Source organism: Triticum aestivum, chromosome 6B (assembly GCF_018294505.1).
Source record: "Triticum aestivum cultivar Chinese Spring chromosome 6B, IWGSC CS RefSeq v2.1, whole genome shotgun sequence".
In the NCBI taxonomy this organism is placed as follows: Eukaryota; Viridiplantae; Streptophyta; class Magnoliopsida; order Poales; family Poaceae; genus Triticum; species Triticum aestivum.
This window is the reverse complement of record NC_057810.1, coordinates 568,745,957-568,761,132: the sequence shown is the minus strand read 5'-3', so window position 1 is coordinate 568,761,132 and position 15,176 is coordinate 568,745,957. Positions and strand designations below refer to the sequence as shown.

Here is a 15,176-nt window from a genome sequence, read left to right as displayed (position 1 = left end):
CCTCCCCGCGGACTTGTCCTCCGCCTCCACCCTCGCCGCCCCTGTTCCTCCCCATCCCCGCCCCCGGTGGACTCCTCCTCCGCCTCGACCCTCGCTGCCCCTTTTCCTCCCCGTCCCCACGCCCGCCCCTCTTCTTCCCCGTTCCCGTCCCAACCCCACTCCTTCCCCACGGACTCCTCCTCCGCCTCCATCCTCGCTGCCCCCGCCCCTCTTCACGGAGCGCCGCCACCGAACCGCCGCGGACGAGGATTAGCACGGGCGTGGGGGCGAGTCGGGGACGCAGTCGCGGTCGTCGTGCAGTTAAACGGAGGACTGCGGGTTGAATACGCAGAACCTCGGGGACTTTTCTGCAAAAACGTAGACAACGGACCACCGAAACCCAATTTGCTTTATTATTAGGTAAATATTAGGAAAAGATTAGGGAGAGATTAAGAAAAGATTAGATTTTATTTCTAGATCAACGTCGGCCGTGTGAATCATTGGGAGAGCCAAGACGTACGTGCATGCACCTGTTTAATTGAACATATAAACCCTGCTAGACTCCTAGGCAGAACCGTTGCCTCCACGTCGCTCTATAAACGCTGCTGCCCCTAGCGTGTCGCACCCCCTCCTCCTCTCCCGCATCTCGTCCACCCTGGGATCCGAGCGCAGAGTCGACCTTACCCAGCGGCGGCGCTCCATTCAATCTGCAAGAGAGAGAGAGAGAGAGAGACCGAGAGAGAGAGAGAGGATGAGAGGGAGAAGAAGGAAAGAGAGGAGGGAGAAAGAGAGAGGAAATAGGAGAGGGAGGCGTGGCGTCCGATGGGAGAGGGTCACCGCCGGCGTCCGCCTGCACCGGCGAGGTCGGGTCCTCGAGCCATGGAGGCACTCGTCAATGGGCCCTCGCTATTGGCCTCCCGTGCGCCGCACCGCCCCTCTTGCCGCCTCGGCTCTCTCCTCCCGCCTCGGTAGATTGGATCGTGGGTGCTACGCCGCCGTCGCCGACTGGATTTGCTCCTCCATCGTCGCCGCAAGTGAACTCCACCGTTGTCGCCAGGAATCCGTCCCCCCTGCTGCAGCCTGCTCGTCTTCCGGTTGCTGCAGTCGGCATCGCGGCCCTGCAGAGGGCGTTGAATAGGTGAGCTCCCATCCTCTCCTTTTTCTCTTCCCCTGGTCCTCTTCTCTTCCTCAATGCTGCTCCTCCAATCTCTCACATCCTGGCAGGATGGGGACGTGACTTGAGATCCTCCATCTAATTCGTGTCCACCTAAATTTATAATTTTCTTATGCACCTAGGGTTTGGGTGGGGTTGACTCCTATAACGATGGCTGGCTACATCAACCAGCAGCTGCACCTCCTTCGACTTCCGCAATATCGCCCACCGAGCTGTGTTGCTGTACGAAGACCTTCTGTATTTTGGTGGTGCCATGGTGTTCCTCTCCAGGTGAGCTGCCACCTTCTTCCCCCATCATTCCCCATAGTTGGTCTGATCTGTTCTATGAGGCAGAACCAATCCTAATTTATGTTGGGTTTTTTCATGTGCAGGTTAACGAGTGTGCTCCCGGCGGCTCCAGTGATGCGGGGTGATTGCGCCCGGTCCATGCTCCGGTGTCTTTGTTGGCTGAGCTGAACAAGCTACAGAGAGTGGCTTCTTTCGAGCTGGTATATTGGGATATTTATGCACTCGTAGGTCACACCTCATGAAGCTACTACCGTGCATTGATTCTGTCGAGATTGATTAAAATAACATTTTATTAGTTTTCTATTACCATTTCCCATGAAACATGATGATTATGTTGAGTGAGGTTCTCAATTTAATAGTGTGAATGCGCATATGTTTGATATTAAATTTGATAACAAAGACCAATAGTTTTTGGCCCTTTGCATGGGGTATTCCTTTCTTTGAGAAACATTTTTCATGTGCAGGTTAACGAGTGTGCTCCCGGCGGCTCCAGTGATGCGGGGTGATTGCGCCCGGTCCATGCTCCGGTGTCTTTGTTGGCTGAGCTGAACAAGCTACAGAGAGTGGCTTCTTTCGAGCTGGTATATTGGGATATTTATGCACTCGTAGGTCACACCTCATGAAGCTACTACCGTGCATTGATTCTGTCGAGATTGATTAAAATAACATTTTATTAGTTTCCTATTACCATTTCCCATGAAACATGATGATTATGTTCAGTGAGGTTCTCAATTTAATAGTCTGAATGCGCATATGTTCGATATTAAATTTGATAACAAAGACCAATAGTTTTTGGCCCTTTGCATGGGGTATTCCTTTCTTTGAGAAACATTTTTGACTAAAGCTTCTTCGATGCCCCATGGACGCTCAGGTTTGCTTTCATAGATGCAGCGAATATCTAAAATGTATTGCAGTTCATGAGTTATTTAGCAATGATAAAATGTTCTCTATCGTTATTTGCTTTTAGTATGTAAGTAACAAGCTCCCCGAGTAGTGGTGGATCTTTATATTAGCACTTGACTGAGCAGTTCGACAATGTTTATAATTTATCGTTGTCAAGTCAGCCTTTGCGTGATTCAAAAAGAACACACAGACTGCTGCACGGTACTAAATTATTTTTTAGCTGGGGTTGTTCAATAGGATTTAGATTTTAAGCAGAATAGGATACAGATCAGCGGTCCATGTTTACATACACTGGCATAAGAATTTGTTGTGCGGCAAGGATTTGTACATATTTAAAGGGGAATTAGTAGCTAACATCTTTGTAACGGCACATTGTTCCATGATTCTTCTTGTAAGATACTAAGATCTCTTGATGATGCTTTGTTTGATGTTCTGTGTGGAAGTTATTTGCATTGCACTTCACTTCAGAACATGGAGGCTAAGAGCCTCACCAATTGGTGCCTATTTCTTGTGTTTATGCAAATGGTAGCCATTAATGAATACCTTGAGCTATACGACTCCTCTGGCAGACTTCATATAGCTATTGTCTAATACGCATTAGTATATATTATTTATCAGTCCGGTTGCAAACTTCTCATGCAATAACCTTCTTTTTATCAGTTTAGTTTAACTATTTTTTAGAAAAGAACATCCTTACCAAGCCTGCACATTTTAAGGTCGTGAGGCTTCAGTTTACTCTGTTTGCCTCACTACAGGAGAACATTCAGGTACTTATTGAACGGTTTCACCTCTGCTATTCCCAAGATATGCTCAGCCATTTTGTACTGGCACTCTACTAATTATTCTGGCTGTTATCCATGTTACTGTCATTTATCATGATAAAAGTCGACTCACGGCTGTGCCAGGTTAACTTAGTTCAATTTTGATATGCCTAGAGTTCAGATGTTGGGCTATAATTTTGATATGCTTTTGGTTATGTAATTGCAGAAAAAACAAATTATAGCCATATTTTGTAGCGATCATATTATTGTGATGCTGGTTCTCAAATTTATGCGGGTACTTCTCGTGTTTTGTTAATAGCTCACCAGTTTCATTCCCTTTTGGTTTTTGAATATACATCCGTGCCCCTCTTTTATATCTTCTTGGTTATTTCTTATCTTTTTAGTTCTCATTTGTACATAAGTAATACTAGCATCAGTCTGTGTGTTCTTACATAACAGGTAGTCTCTAAGCTACCGATTCAGTACCAAGCTTACGTTGTATTATCTTTTAGGCTGAAAGCAAAAGGCAAAAACAATGAACAATGTAAAAGCCCTCAACACTGAAGTACAGTCTAAGAAGAAAAGTACAAGGAAGAAAATGAAAAAGCAGCAAACATCTGATAATATGCAAAATCCCATTTAGAGTATGAACCATAGTGAAAAAAGATTCAGTTTAGTTACTAAAAGTTCTTTACATGCAGATCACTTTCTACATGTTTCTGCAATTCTCTCCTATTATATGGTTTGGTGTTTGTCCCGGTGTGCCGTGTTTGGTATCCCATTTCATCATCTTTAAGTTGAATGGACACTATTTTGTTTATCAATCACTTTTGAACTAATATTCTTTCATCAAGTCTTTTATACATAAAAAAACTTAACTGGAATTTAAGAAAGTTTGACACTGCATCACTGGTTCATTCAATAAAATTTTCTGCTCTCCAATTTAACTGTCTATGGCTGATTGTGATAGTGAAGGTCGATATTTTGATTTCTAATAGAATATACATCTTAGTTTTCCTCTATCTATGTAGAGGGCTCAAGAAAGAGACAAGAACTTGTGCTTCAAGCGGCAAAGATAGCCAGCCTAAATGAATCGAAACAAGAACAAGCATCGGGAAATTACAGATGAGGAAGTGCAGCTGGTATCGTCACTCCCTTTTTGCCCCAAATCAACCACAGAAAAAACTGCTTGACAATCATCTTCTTGCCAATTTATAATTGAATTCCTACTATGATTCGCTTCCTAAAAGAAATAGCAATCATCTTGAAACAAGTAATTTATCTAGCTACAAATGCTTATTCTATACTGATTATGCTGCCTCCAATTGCGGACAGTGGTTTATAGTTGACACTTTAGTCTACATGTCTGCTAATATTTACATGTCTGCATGACCAAAAAAATCAGATAGTCTACTTAAACTTTAGTGATGCAGTTATTCTACTTCTTTTGGCTAGATGTTCAGCAAGGGTCGCACATCTGAAACAAGTAACTGGCTTGCTTTTGGTACACGTTCCCTGTATATAACTCGCTTTTCTATTTCTTGAGGACAACACCATATAGAGCTTTTAGAGGCTGGTCCTGGTTTTAGATACAAAGCACCTGATTGTTCTCTGTAAATTTATTCTGCTCCTTACATGAGGGTCTGTGCTACTTTCAACTCGAATGCAGATTTTACTGTATGATGTAAATTAAATCGTTCGTTTCTACTGCATGTTAAAGGAGTTGGCCAATATTGGCATGAAGCTATAAAAGCTAGCTGGCTATGGAGAATTTTGCCACTGGTGATGAATTGCCACCTTTTCCTTGCTTGCCATCATGCCATGATTCGAAATTTAGTTGTCAGGCTAGGTAAAGCACGCTGAGACTACCAAAAAGGATTACGTGCGCTCCCATCATGCATTTGCACCTCTAAACTTAGTTTGTTGACTAAATTGTGTAGTTCCCTTTTGCCGAAGAATGTTCTGGACTAGATAGCCAGCTTGCTGTTGCTGTTTGTAACTTTTCAGTCGGGCTCTTATGTTAAAGCTTAAACCATATATATGTAATGTGTGCGGTGGTTTGTAGGACTTCATAGGTGTTGTACTAAAATTCAGTTTTAATGGAGTTCAGTTCAGTTATGTTCTAGACTAGATATCATTCAAAAAATGGCCACACGTGGATGTAGAGTCATAAAAGAGTCAGGGAAGAGGGAGGTACCTTGGTAGATTTCCCAGGGGCATTGGCAATGTAAGCGACAGGGCACCCCTCCGCCTGCCTTGCTCATTCACACTTCTTTTTTGTTTGGGGAGGGGCGGGTTGCAATCTAGGCCGGGCGGGACACTGGAAACTGTGAGCAAAAAGTTAATCCAACCTGAGCTCCAAATGAAATTAGATGATTTTTTTCCAAAACTACTGTATGAAGCGAAAACAAGTATGTACATGAGTCGACCAGACAATGGACAAAAATCCGGCCTGAACCGAAATAAAAAAACAGATGTCTGTTGATTAGACACTCCCATAATACATGCCAGGAATGTGTTTTCATATTGTTCATTTTGTGGATATTTGATATAAGCATAATTGTATCCTGATATTTGGCTTGGTACTCCATTGTATAGCTAATATAACTGAGTTTCAGAGAAGGTCAGACCATGCCTTGTCTATACATATCTAATATATTTATCTTGATATTGCAGAAGATTTTGTTTTGTTCTTATATCTAATGCTTGATCTGTTGTATAGGCTAATATAGGTCTTGCAATGTGCATGTCAGGGACATAAGTTGCTAAAGGAAGCTCCGACATTATAATCTTAGATGATGACTTCACATCTCTTGTAGAAATTAGAACTGAGGGCCTTTTAAAATGAGTCCTGCATAATAGTGTTGTTCTGTGGGATGCAGAATTTTTGTTTGTACTGATTTACGTACTGATTTCATCATCATATGACTACAATGAAGATGTGTGTATAAATATTACTAACTGATGATACTTCGCATCAGGGATTTCAATTCTGTGGGCCCTCCTTCAGATTGCATGGGAATGTGAGGCTTAAAAGTTTCAACCCTGTGCAATGTGCTTCTCGGGTGTGGATTTGTGTCTGACTAATTAACGGTTCTGTTAATACTGATATGTACTTGTACATTATATGGGTATTGCATTGCTTGTACTTATAGTAAGTGAAATTTTTTCTCATATGTTTCAATATGTGCCCGAATAATATTAATGTACACTCTTTCAATACATGGCTTACTCTTGGCCTTTGCGCCATTGGCGCAACTGGTCATCTAGTTGAACATATAAAGGATGAACCAGTACGCCCAACTAGCGCCAATGGCCACGTCTCTTTTTATTCGTGCGAGCGTTACTGTAGCGAAGAGGGAAGGGATAAGGTCCCGAGCGCCGCTTTCTCCTGCAACACCTCAACCGTCTCCTCTCCCTCTCCACCCAACTGCCCCTCCCTGACGGCCTCCGCCTTCTCCCTCTTGCCCAGAGCAGGGCGGCCGGCGCGCCCCCCCCTCTTCTCCCTACCCGACGCTGGTGCCGGCCGCCCGAGCACCTCCCCGTCCGCCCGCGCCTCGAGCCGCCGCCGGTGCTCCTCCTGTCGCCCTCCCCGCTCACCTCCGTCTCCTTTTATTCGTGCGAGCGTTACTATAGCAACGAGGGAAGGGATAAGGTCCCGAGCGCCGCCTTCTCCTGCAACACCTCAACCGTCTCCTCTCCCTCTCCACCCAGCCGCCCCTTCCAGACGGAACCAGATCTTCTACCGTGCCCGAAGGCACGTCAGAGGTGCCGTGCCTTCTTGCTCTCCAGGAAAACAGCGCACTGGGCTGTAGCCTACGAGCAGAACGGCCGAGCTAATGGGCCTGCTATTTTGATTGTTTATTTTCAGCAGCTTAACAACGTTTGGCTCTAAAAAAAGGTTGGGAACGGAAGGATCACACATTTGTTTTGATTGTCTAAAAAAAACACGTTCGTTGTGAACAGCAAAGCAATATTTCTTTTTCTACGGGAAACTTCCAACCTATTTTTTTTCGGAAAGATCAGATCTATTATAAAAGTTGATAAATTAAATCGAGATGCTATGCCTGTGGTGACTTTGTACAATCTCAAGATGCCATGCTAGCTCAGTCTCTTGTAGGTGCTCATACAGGTTGGATCCTTCCGATATATGCCTCTCTTCAACAGTGGCGATTGTTGTTCTAATGCGCTGGTTTTATGAAGCCTTAGAACATCTCCGACAGCCGCCCAACGCGCTGCGCGCTAAAAAGCAGCCACGAGGACCAAAAAAACAGCGCGTGATGGCGATTCGGACCGCGTGCTGAACTCTATATGCCGCGCGTGCTTATTGCGTGTCCGCTGGAGCCCGGATATCGATTGCGCGCGAGCTAAAAAGCACAAATTTGCGGCGCGTCGCTTATTTAGCGCGGCTGTTGGAGATGCTTTTAGCATAATGACTTCGGCTCGCTCTAGTGTTTGTAGTCACTGCTAGGTCTCTACGGACTTGGATGCATTTTTTACTTCTTGTTTTCTTTATACTACCTTGACAGTTGATGAATAAATTAAAAAAATTCTCGCAAAAAATATTCCTTATACGACAAATGATGAATAGTGATCGTTCGATGATTTCGGAATCTCGATCTAATTTTTATTATGTCTAAGATGATTTATACTTTCGATGAACTTTTGTAATAGATCTGATTTTTCCAAAAAAAAAAGGTTGGATGTTTTCCGCATAAAAAATCTTGCTTTGCTATTCAACTACCGTGTGATGCTCCCGTTCTCAAGCTGTTTTTCTAGACAAACGTTGTCAAGCTGCTGGAAATAAACAGAAAAAACAATCAAAACAGCAGGCCATTAGGTTGGGCCGTTCTGCTCGTAGGCTACAGGCCCAGTGCGCTTGTTTTGCTGGAAAGCATGCCGTGCCTTCGGGGACGGTAGAGGATCTGGTTCCCTCCCTGACGGCCTCCGCCTTCTCCCTCTCGCCCAGAGCAGGGCGGCCGGCGCGCCCCCCCTCTTCTCCCCACCCGACGCTGGTGCCGGCCGCCCGAGCACCTCCCCGTCCGCCCGCGCCTCGAGCCGCCGCCGGTGCTCCTCCTGTCGCCCTCCCCGCTCACCTCCGGCGCAGCTCGTTGTAGTGAAGAGCTATTATTTGGCGGCGGCAAGGAGAAGGGCGCCGAGGAGGTGACGCCGGCCGGCGTCGTGCCTCCCTGCATCGTCGCCTCCGACCTCACCATGTAGGTAACCTCACCCATCTCCCCTCGGTGCCTCCTTCCACTCCATCCTCGGCCATCCCCTTCCTCTCACCTCATGCCCATTGACTGGTGGTGGCCTGCAGCTCCTGTGACGAGTAATGGGGATGGAAAATTATCAACAATGGGGTGTGCATTCGCTGCTGTTACGGTGTTTTCTTTGACGCTGCCGCTCCTGGAGCACCAGCTCGATTTTTTCTCATACTGCTGTTCCCCGAGCACCAGCACAAGGCGAAATTTTTGCAGGCCGTCTTGTTCAACACCCGCAGGTATGTAACCTGTTTGATGAAATGCTGTACCAACAGTGTTCTTGGATTTTTCATTGCTGCTTAGAAGGGATACATATGGAGTTCTGAAGTTAATTGTTCGTGATGCTTGTGTTTTGTGAAATCTAATCGCTTGTTCTTTGTGATGTTTTTTAGGTGAGCGCTCAGGCCTGGGTTTGTATTGTTCTCGGCTTGAGTATATGGGACTCGAACTGTGATGGATATCATGTGAGGAAAGAAGGTTTAGTATGCAATTATGGTGTACACCAGAGAAACATGTGTGTTTTTCCCTATGAAGACATCTACTTCTTCAGATAATTGATGTTAGTTATGCACTTGCAATGCAAATAATCTCTCTCTAATCAGTAACTGTGTTATCCCAAATGATCCCTCTATTTTTTTTGCATGTTTCAGGTTTCTGTACTAACCATCATCAAATAAGGTGAGAGTACTTTAGGGTTGAGTAAATGTTTCAGTTGGATGTTGAATTACCCCATCAAGAGAAGCTGAACAAAGAAGAGTGTTGTGGTGTTGGCAAAGTCAAATTTCGCGGCGCCTGCTTCAAACCACACTGGTAGGTTGCCGATCCCTGATACACTGATCAGCTACACAGAAACACGCCAATTAGACCCTGCCACATGTATGATAGGAGCTCATCGGAGCGTCGAAGCCATCAATTTCATGTTTGGTTTCTGTAAGTGTGGATGCTTCGATGTCGTAAGAATGCTATCATGCTACAATCATGGGGATTTTTTCCCCTAGGTTTGCTCTTAAGAGCTGATGTGTTGCATATGATATTTTTTTTAGAATGTGTTGCATATGATTTTGCTGTCATTGAGATTGTTATTTTCATTTGGATCAATAATTCCCTGTCTGATAGCTTGGTTTCTCTTCTTTTTCAAATGAGAGGGGATCACACTACCATTTCCATTATCAAAATTCAGAAGTCATGCTTGTTTTCTCACTGTGTTTTCAATTGTTTATACTAATTTAGGCACCTCTACAGCCATTTTTGGGAAATCAAGCGTCCGCACTATGGTTTCTATAAAACTGAGAGGATATTCATTTTACCGGCGCTGGCAAGGAGGTCAAGAAGGGAGCAACTTCCATTGGTTCCAAGGATGCCGGCGACCCCTGCCATGGCAAACCGGCAGTGGACGAGCTCGGCCTGGACGTACCACTTCAAGGCCTCAGGCTGCTCCCCGAGCCCCAAGGGACCAAACCCGTAATCGCCAGGCAGCCTGCATCCAGAAGCGCCAAGCTATCCATCAGCCTAACAACGAACCATCGCCGCCTGCAGAGAACACCGGCAGAGGTTGCCACAGTTGACTGACGTGCCGTCGAGGTACGCCGGTAGGTCCAGCCCAGACAGCCACGCGCTCCGCGGTGGCTCGGACGGCGAACCGGGCTCGTGACGACTGAACATTGTGTCCAGGCATGGTGGTCGTGCTCCTGCTGAAAGGTGTGGGTGGCCTGGAGGAGAGGGTGCAGACTCTTCCATGGGTGTTAGCTGCTAACGCCATGACCGCCGCCGTCGGATTTGGCTGGTTGATCCCTTGCTCGCCTGACCGCAGCTGGCGAGGGTCCTTCTTGGCTGCAGCTGTTTTGGTTGGGGCGTGTGGGTGGTGCATCGGACGGATCAAAAAGCCGTGGATATGGAACTAGAGGCGTTCGTACTTCGTAGCTCCAGTGGCTGTCAGAGTCTGCAGCTTGTGTTCTTTTTTGCTTTCCTGAGGGGATGCAGCTTGTGTGCTGGCCGGAGTGTATTGAACGGTTATAATGCAGCTACCGAACTAGGTATGCCTATTTGTGCTTATGTGATCTGCGGAAATTTGCATTCGTACTATGAATCGGCCAGCCTACCTACAACATTCAGATGTTGTATCTGCTCGTTTGGAGGTAATGTTTTTAACTTTGTCCTACAGGCTTCTATAGTTCTGCATGTGCATTATTTATTCGATGTTTCTGTCTTTTTCTATTTGGGTTTCTACAGAATAGAGATGTCTATGGAACTTGGGAACAGTGTCTTGGGTTGGAGTGAACTGATACTGCAATAAAACGGCCTATACAGCCTATTAAGTATGCAGTTGTCTTGCTGGGAGGTGAACATATCTAACTTTTGGATGCCAAGTTTTACCTTTACCCATGCTTGGGCTTAGATATGTCGTACCCATGCTTCAGGTTCCCCTGATTCAGGTTCATTTTTGTGTACTGCTCCATCCTAAGAAACCCGTCAATTTCATATACATTCTAACTGTAATATGTGGAATATCTCTACCAGACCTTGATATCATTCTGGACAACGTAGGTAGATCTTATCTCCAAGGCAATCTGGATAGCTTAGCAGTTGATGGTAGACTTTTCATCGTTGGTTTCATGTGAGGCACTGTAATTAAAGTGAACCTGCAGGCGATGCTTGCCCAAAGACCGACTGTACAAGGTTGTATCGATCTATCTATATACAACCATGCCTCTTTCAGTTTTATGTGTTTTTTTTCCTGATAACACATCTTACTCTCTGAACACAATGCTCATAGGACTGTTGATGCTTTTCTGTTGTTAGAATTTCATGCTTTGTTTTTCGGCAACTGATTATGCAGTGCTATGATGTAGCTTTGTGTCTTCTAAATTATTTTTACTCTCAAATAATTTATTAGACAACGGAAGAGCTAAATGCGTACTTTTGTGTAGACTTACCTCCATTCACCTGATTTCTATTTCAGCATCTCGCACAATGTATCCAGAGAGATGCTGCCACTGGTGATACATCTGTGCGAAGCCAGATCCAGAATGAGTCGACAGAGTTGGGAGTAGCGATACAACATCTGGAGGCTATGCTTTTTGAGCTTGGACGGACAATGATGACGCTTAGAATGGGGCCATCTCCTGTATGCATTTTTCTACTATGTCACTATCACACAAGTGATTCACAAGGTTTAAGTATTCTGATAGCTTTTTTATTTTGTAGGCTAATGCTTTTGTAAATGCTAGGCATGCTGTTTATACAAACCCCACTGGACCAAGTCCAATCATGGTTCAGGCTACCTGTATAGCTTTGCTTTCCTATCATGAACTGCTGTCAACTTTGTTTTGGGCTATCATGCTAGCATGCACTGTAACATGTATCACTATGTATTAACATGCTACCTAAGTATCTATTTCTTTATACTTTAAGGATCTTATTATCAGTCCTTAAACAAATCTTACGTGCATGATTTGCATGCTTGGTTTGTTGTCGCCCTTTGCACCATCGGCGCAACGGGTGGTCAGCTGCTTTTTTATGTGTGAGAATGTCAGGAATCTTTCTATATGTGCCCAGATTTATTTGGTGTGCCTGCTATGTTTCACTTTCACTGCTCTTTGTATAAATTGAGAAATTCTTGATTCTTTTTATGTTATTTCTTTACATGAAGGATCCAGATTAAAATCTAATGTGTTATTCTTGCTGGCTTAGTTTAAACAAATGCATTTTAGATCACCTACTTCTCAGTTCATGCATTTTGGATCCAAAGCCTCCGTTAGATTTTTGGATGTGCTCTCTTAGGTAGGTTTTCTTTTCTCTTTCTTTCCTTCCTCTTGGGACTGTTATTCTCTGTCTGTATATATTTGCTTCGATTGAAATAAAGGACCATGGGGCTTTTGCTCCATGGTGGGTAGTGGAAAAAAACTAACATGTATTTGGTTTAAACTGCTTGAAGTTAACAAGGACCAAGTAACATACTATGTGCTTGCTCTGTTTGGTCGTGGCATATGAATCTGATTAGATCATCGTAGTTGAATAATTAGAAACCTTGGGGAGGAATATGATGTGTGTTTTTGTTTCAGTTACAGAGACTTGGTCTCGTGTTATGCCTCATAAGGTCGAGGCATGTGTTACGGAGGCTAGGAAGATTATTTTGCTGTTGTTGATTAGTTTTTTTTTGATAATGCAAAAACACCTATGTACTAATAACCTATATACTAATGTACTAACAATCGTTTCCTTCTTTTCCATTGCAGTAAGTAGAAGTTATATTTTTTCCCTGACCATTCCTTTCTTTTCCTAGGCCAGCGATTTGCTTTCCGCTCAGATTACGCTGTCTGCAGACTGCAGCCTCCTATTTGTGACGCCGTGGAACCTAAGGTATCCTTCTCTCTGTACCGGATCTGATATATACACAAAAGAGTATAAAACCAAATTATATGATGTAATTGATCACTATTTCTATTAAACTCTCCTGTACACAATTTTCACAAGTTCATGTATTAAGTACTCCCTCCGTTCCCAAATATAAGTCTTTCTAGAGATTCCAACAAGTGACTACATACGGAGCAAAATGAGTGAATCTATACTCTAAAACGTGTCTACATACATTCGTATGTTGTAGTTCATTTGAAATGTCTAAAAAGACTTATATTTAGGAACTTAGGGAGTACATTTTATTGTGTCACTTGTGTTTACTCCTTTTTTAATGCAAGTTTACAGCTACTCGGAGTTCCTAATTGCAGACTCAACTATCTTGACCTACCGATGATCTAATTTGTGGCGTTATTATCTTAAGAAAATATTTGCATTTAATTTCTTTTATATATAGGGTTATAAGTTCTTATCAATTGTACTCAAATATACAGTTACGAAAAAGTGCAAATATTTTCAACACGAACATTGTTTTAAACGGGTCTTTGCGCCATTTGGCGCAACTGGTCATCTAGTTGACAGAAAGGCAAATACGTAGCACATGCATGTATGAAGACTACGTTCATAGTTAGCTAGGTGTAACGAGTATTTGCATGCGTGGCCGGCCGGTACATGAATACCTGAATACGTATTTATACAATGGCTGTTGGTATTCAACCAAGTATTTGTACACACTGCTTTATGTGCGTGCATGTCTAGCCCTTTTGACCATTACGAACCAACATGTGGTTGGATGATTTGAGGGATTGGTATTCCCAGCCCACCAGGGTTCAAGTCCTGGTACTCGCATTTATTCCTGGATTTATTTCAGGATTTCCGGCGATACGCAGTCAGTAGGAGGGGACGTTTTCATCGATGACGAGGTGCTTACGGTGACTTCATAATTTTCAAGATGATATGTCGGCTCAGTCTTTCGGAGGTGTTCATAGGGGTAGGGTGTGCGTGTGTGCGTTCATAGGGATGAGTATATGAGCGCTTGCGTCTGTACTGTGTTAAAAAAAACCTTTTGACCATTTACTTGTTTAAACCGAAGCATCAAAAGTACAATTTGTTTGTACCATTGTATACCACATGATGAACTCTAGAAATAGAGTATAATAGAGTATAATGCTGAATATATTCTCTATTATTAATATTATCAATTCGTGAGACTCACATGTCATGGAGCCATGTATGTGAAGGGTCAACCTCACGCGAACCGAGTCTGGACCTTTTCTTGTGTGTATTTGGTTTTCAAGCTTAAAGCCCTGTTCGGAATCCCTCCGTGGAGCTGTAGAGCTCGGTTTTACCCGCTCCTTGAAAATTGGCTATAGACTAGTCCGCTCCGAGAGCGCGGTCTAGGGAACGGAGAGGAGCCGAACGCGGCCTAAACCTCATGATCTCGCAAAAGCAAGTCCTGTAATGTGGACGGACAAGTTGGCAATATAATAATCGTTGTATTGCTGAGGTGCTGGTGCACGTATATATAAGTACATGATAGGCCTCAATCTCAACTATACACAACTAGGAGGTGGGCCACAATACGTAATACATGCAACACAAATATATACTCAACACCCCCGCAGTCGAAGCGTCGCCGGAGACACAGAGACTGGACCGAAACTCATAGAAGACGGGAGTAGGCAATCTCTTAGTCATCACATCAGTAAACTGTTGCGACGTTGGAACGTGGAGAACCCGAACACGGCCAAGGGCAGCTCGCACACGAAGTGAATATCGAGCTCAATATGCTTCATATGTCGATGGTGCACCGGGTTGGCAGAGAGGTAGACCGTGCTGACGTTATCGCAGTAGACAAGAGTGGCCTTGTGAATATCACAAAGCAACTCCTGGAGTAGCTGAGGGATCCAAGAGCACTCGGCCACGGCGTTAGCCACGGCCAGATACTCTGCCTCGACACTGGAGCGGGAGACCGTGGGCTGCCGCTTCGATGACCAGGAGGTCAACGAGGGCCCAAAATAGACGCAATAGCCGGACGTGGAGCGTCGAGTGTTGGGGCAGCCGGCCCAGTCGGCATCCGAGTAGGCAATGAGGTCGGTGGAGGCGGATGCCGTCAGGGTGAGTCCCAAGGACATGGTGCCGCGTATGCAACGGAGAATACGCTTCACCAAGGTCCAATGAGAGTCACAAGGAGTGTGCATGTGGAAGCACACCTGCTGGACAACGTACTGCAGGTCGGGTCGGGTCAGCATCAGGTACTGTAAAACACCAACAATGGAGCGATAGAACGCTGCATCGGACGCGAGAGACCCCTCCAGAGCAGAGACCTTCGCCTTCGTCTCGACGGGGTGGGCGTCGGCTTCAGTTAAGCATACCGGCGTGCTCCGGAAGCTCGTGGGCATACTTTCGCTGATGCAGAAAGAAGCCGTTAGCCCGACAGACCATCTCGATGCCGAG

At 44.7% G+C, this 15,176-nt stretch overlaps 2 long non-coding RNA genes across 13 annotated transcripts; both read left to right on the top strand.

The window, feature by feature from the left end:
* Positions 1 to 591: 591 nt before the first annotated feature.
* On the top strand, positions 592 to 6,263 carry LOC123138050 (uncharacterized). Of its 2 annotated transcripts, none has more exons than XR_006468810.1 (4): positions 592 to 1,117; positions 1,276 to 1,423; positions 1,525 to 1,641; positions 1,906 to 6,263. It is a non-coding gene; the product is annotated as an uncharacterized lncRNA (long non-coding RNA). The 2 variants fall into 2 exon arrangements; XR_006468809.1 differs by having other exon boundaries at positions 1,525 to 1,665.
* Positions 6,264 to 8,020: 1,757 nt separating this feature from the next.
* LOC123138049 (uncharacterized) lies at positions 8,021 to 13,934 on the top strand. Of its 11 annotated transcripts, none has more exons than XR_006468805.1 (10): positions 8,021 to 8,325; positions 8,423 to 8,605; positions 8,759 to 8,925; positions 9,017 to 9,176; positions 9,597 to 10,501; positions 10,596 to 10,704; positions 10,911 to 11,042; positions 11,326 to 11,536; positions 12,654 to 12,725; positions 13,591 to 13,934. It is a non-coding gene; the product is annotated as an uncharacterized lncRNA (long non-coding RNA). The 11 variants fall into 11 exon arrangements; XR_006468806.1 differs by having other exon boundaries at positions 10,884 to 11,042; positions 11,326 to 11,490; positions 11,571 to 12,725; XR_006468800.1 differs by having other exon boundaries at positions 10,884 to 11,042; positions 12,649 to 12,725.
* Positions 13,935 to 15,176: the final 1,242 nt, after the last annotated feature.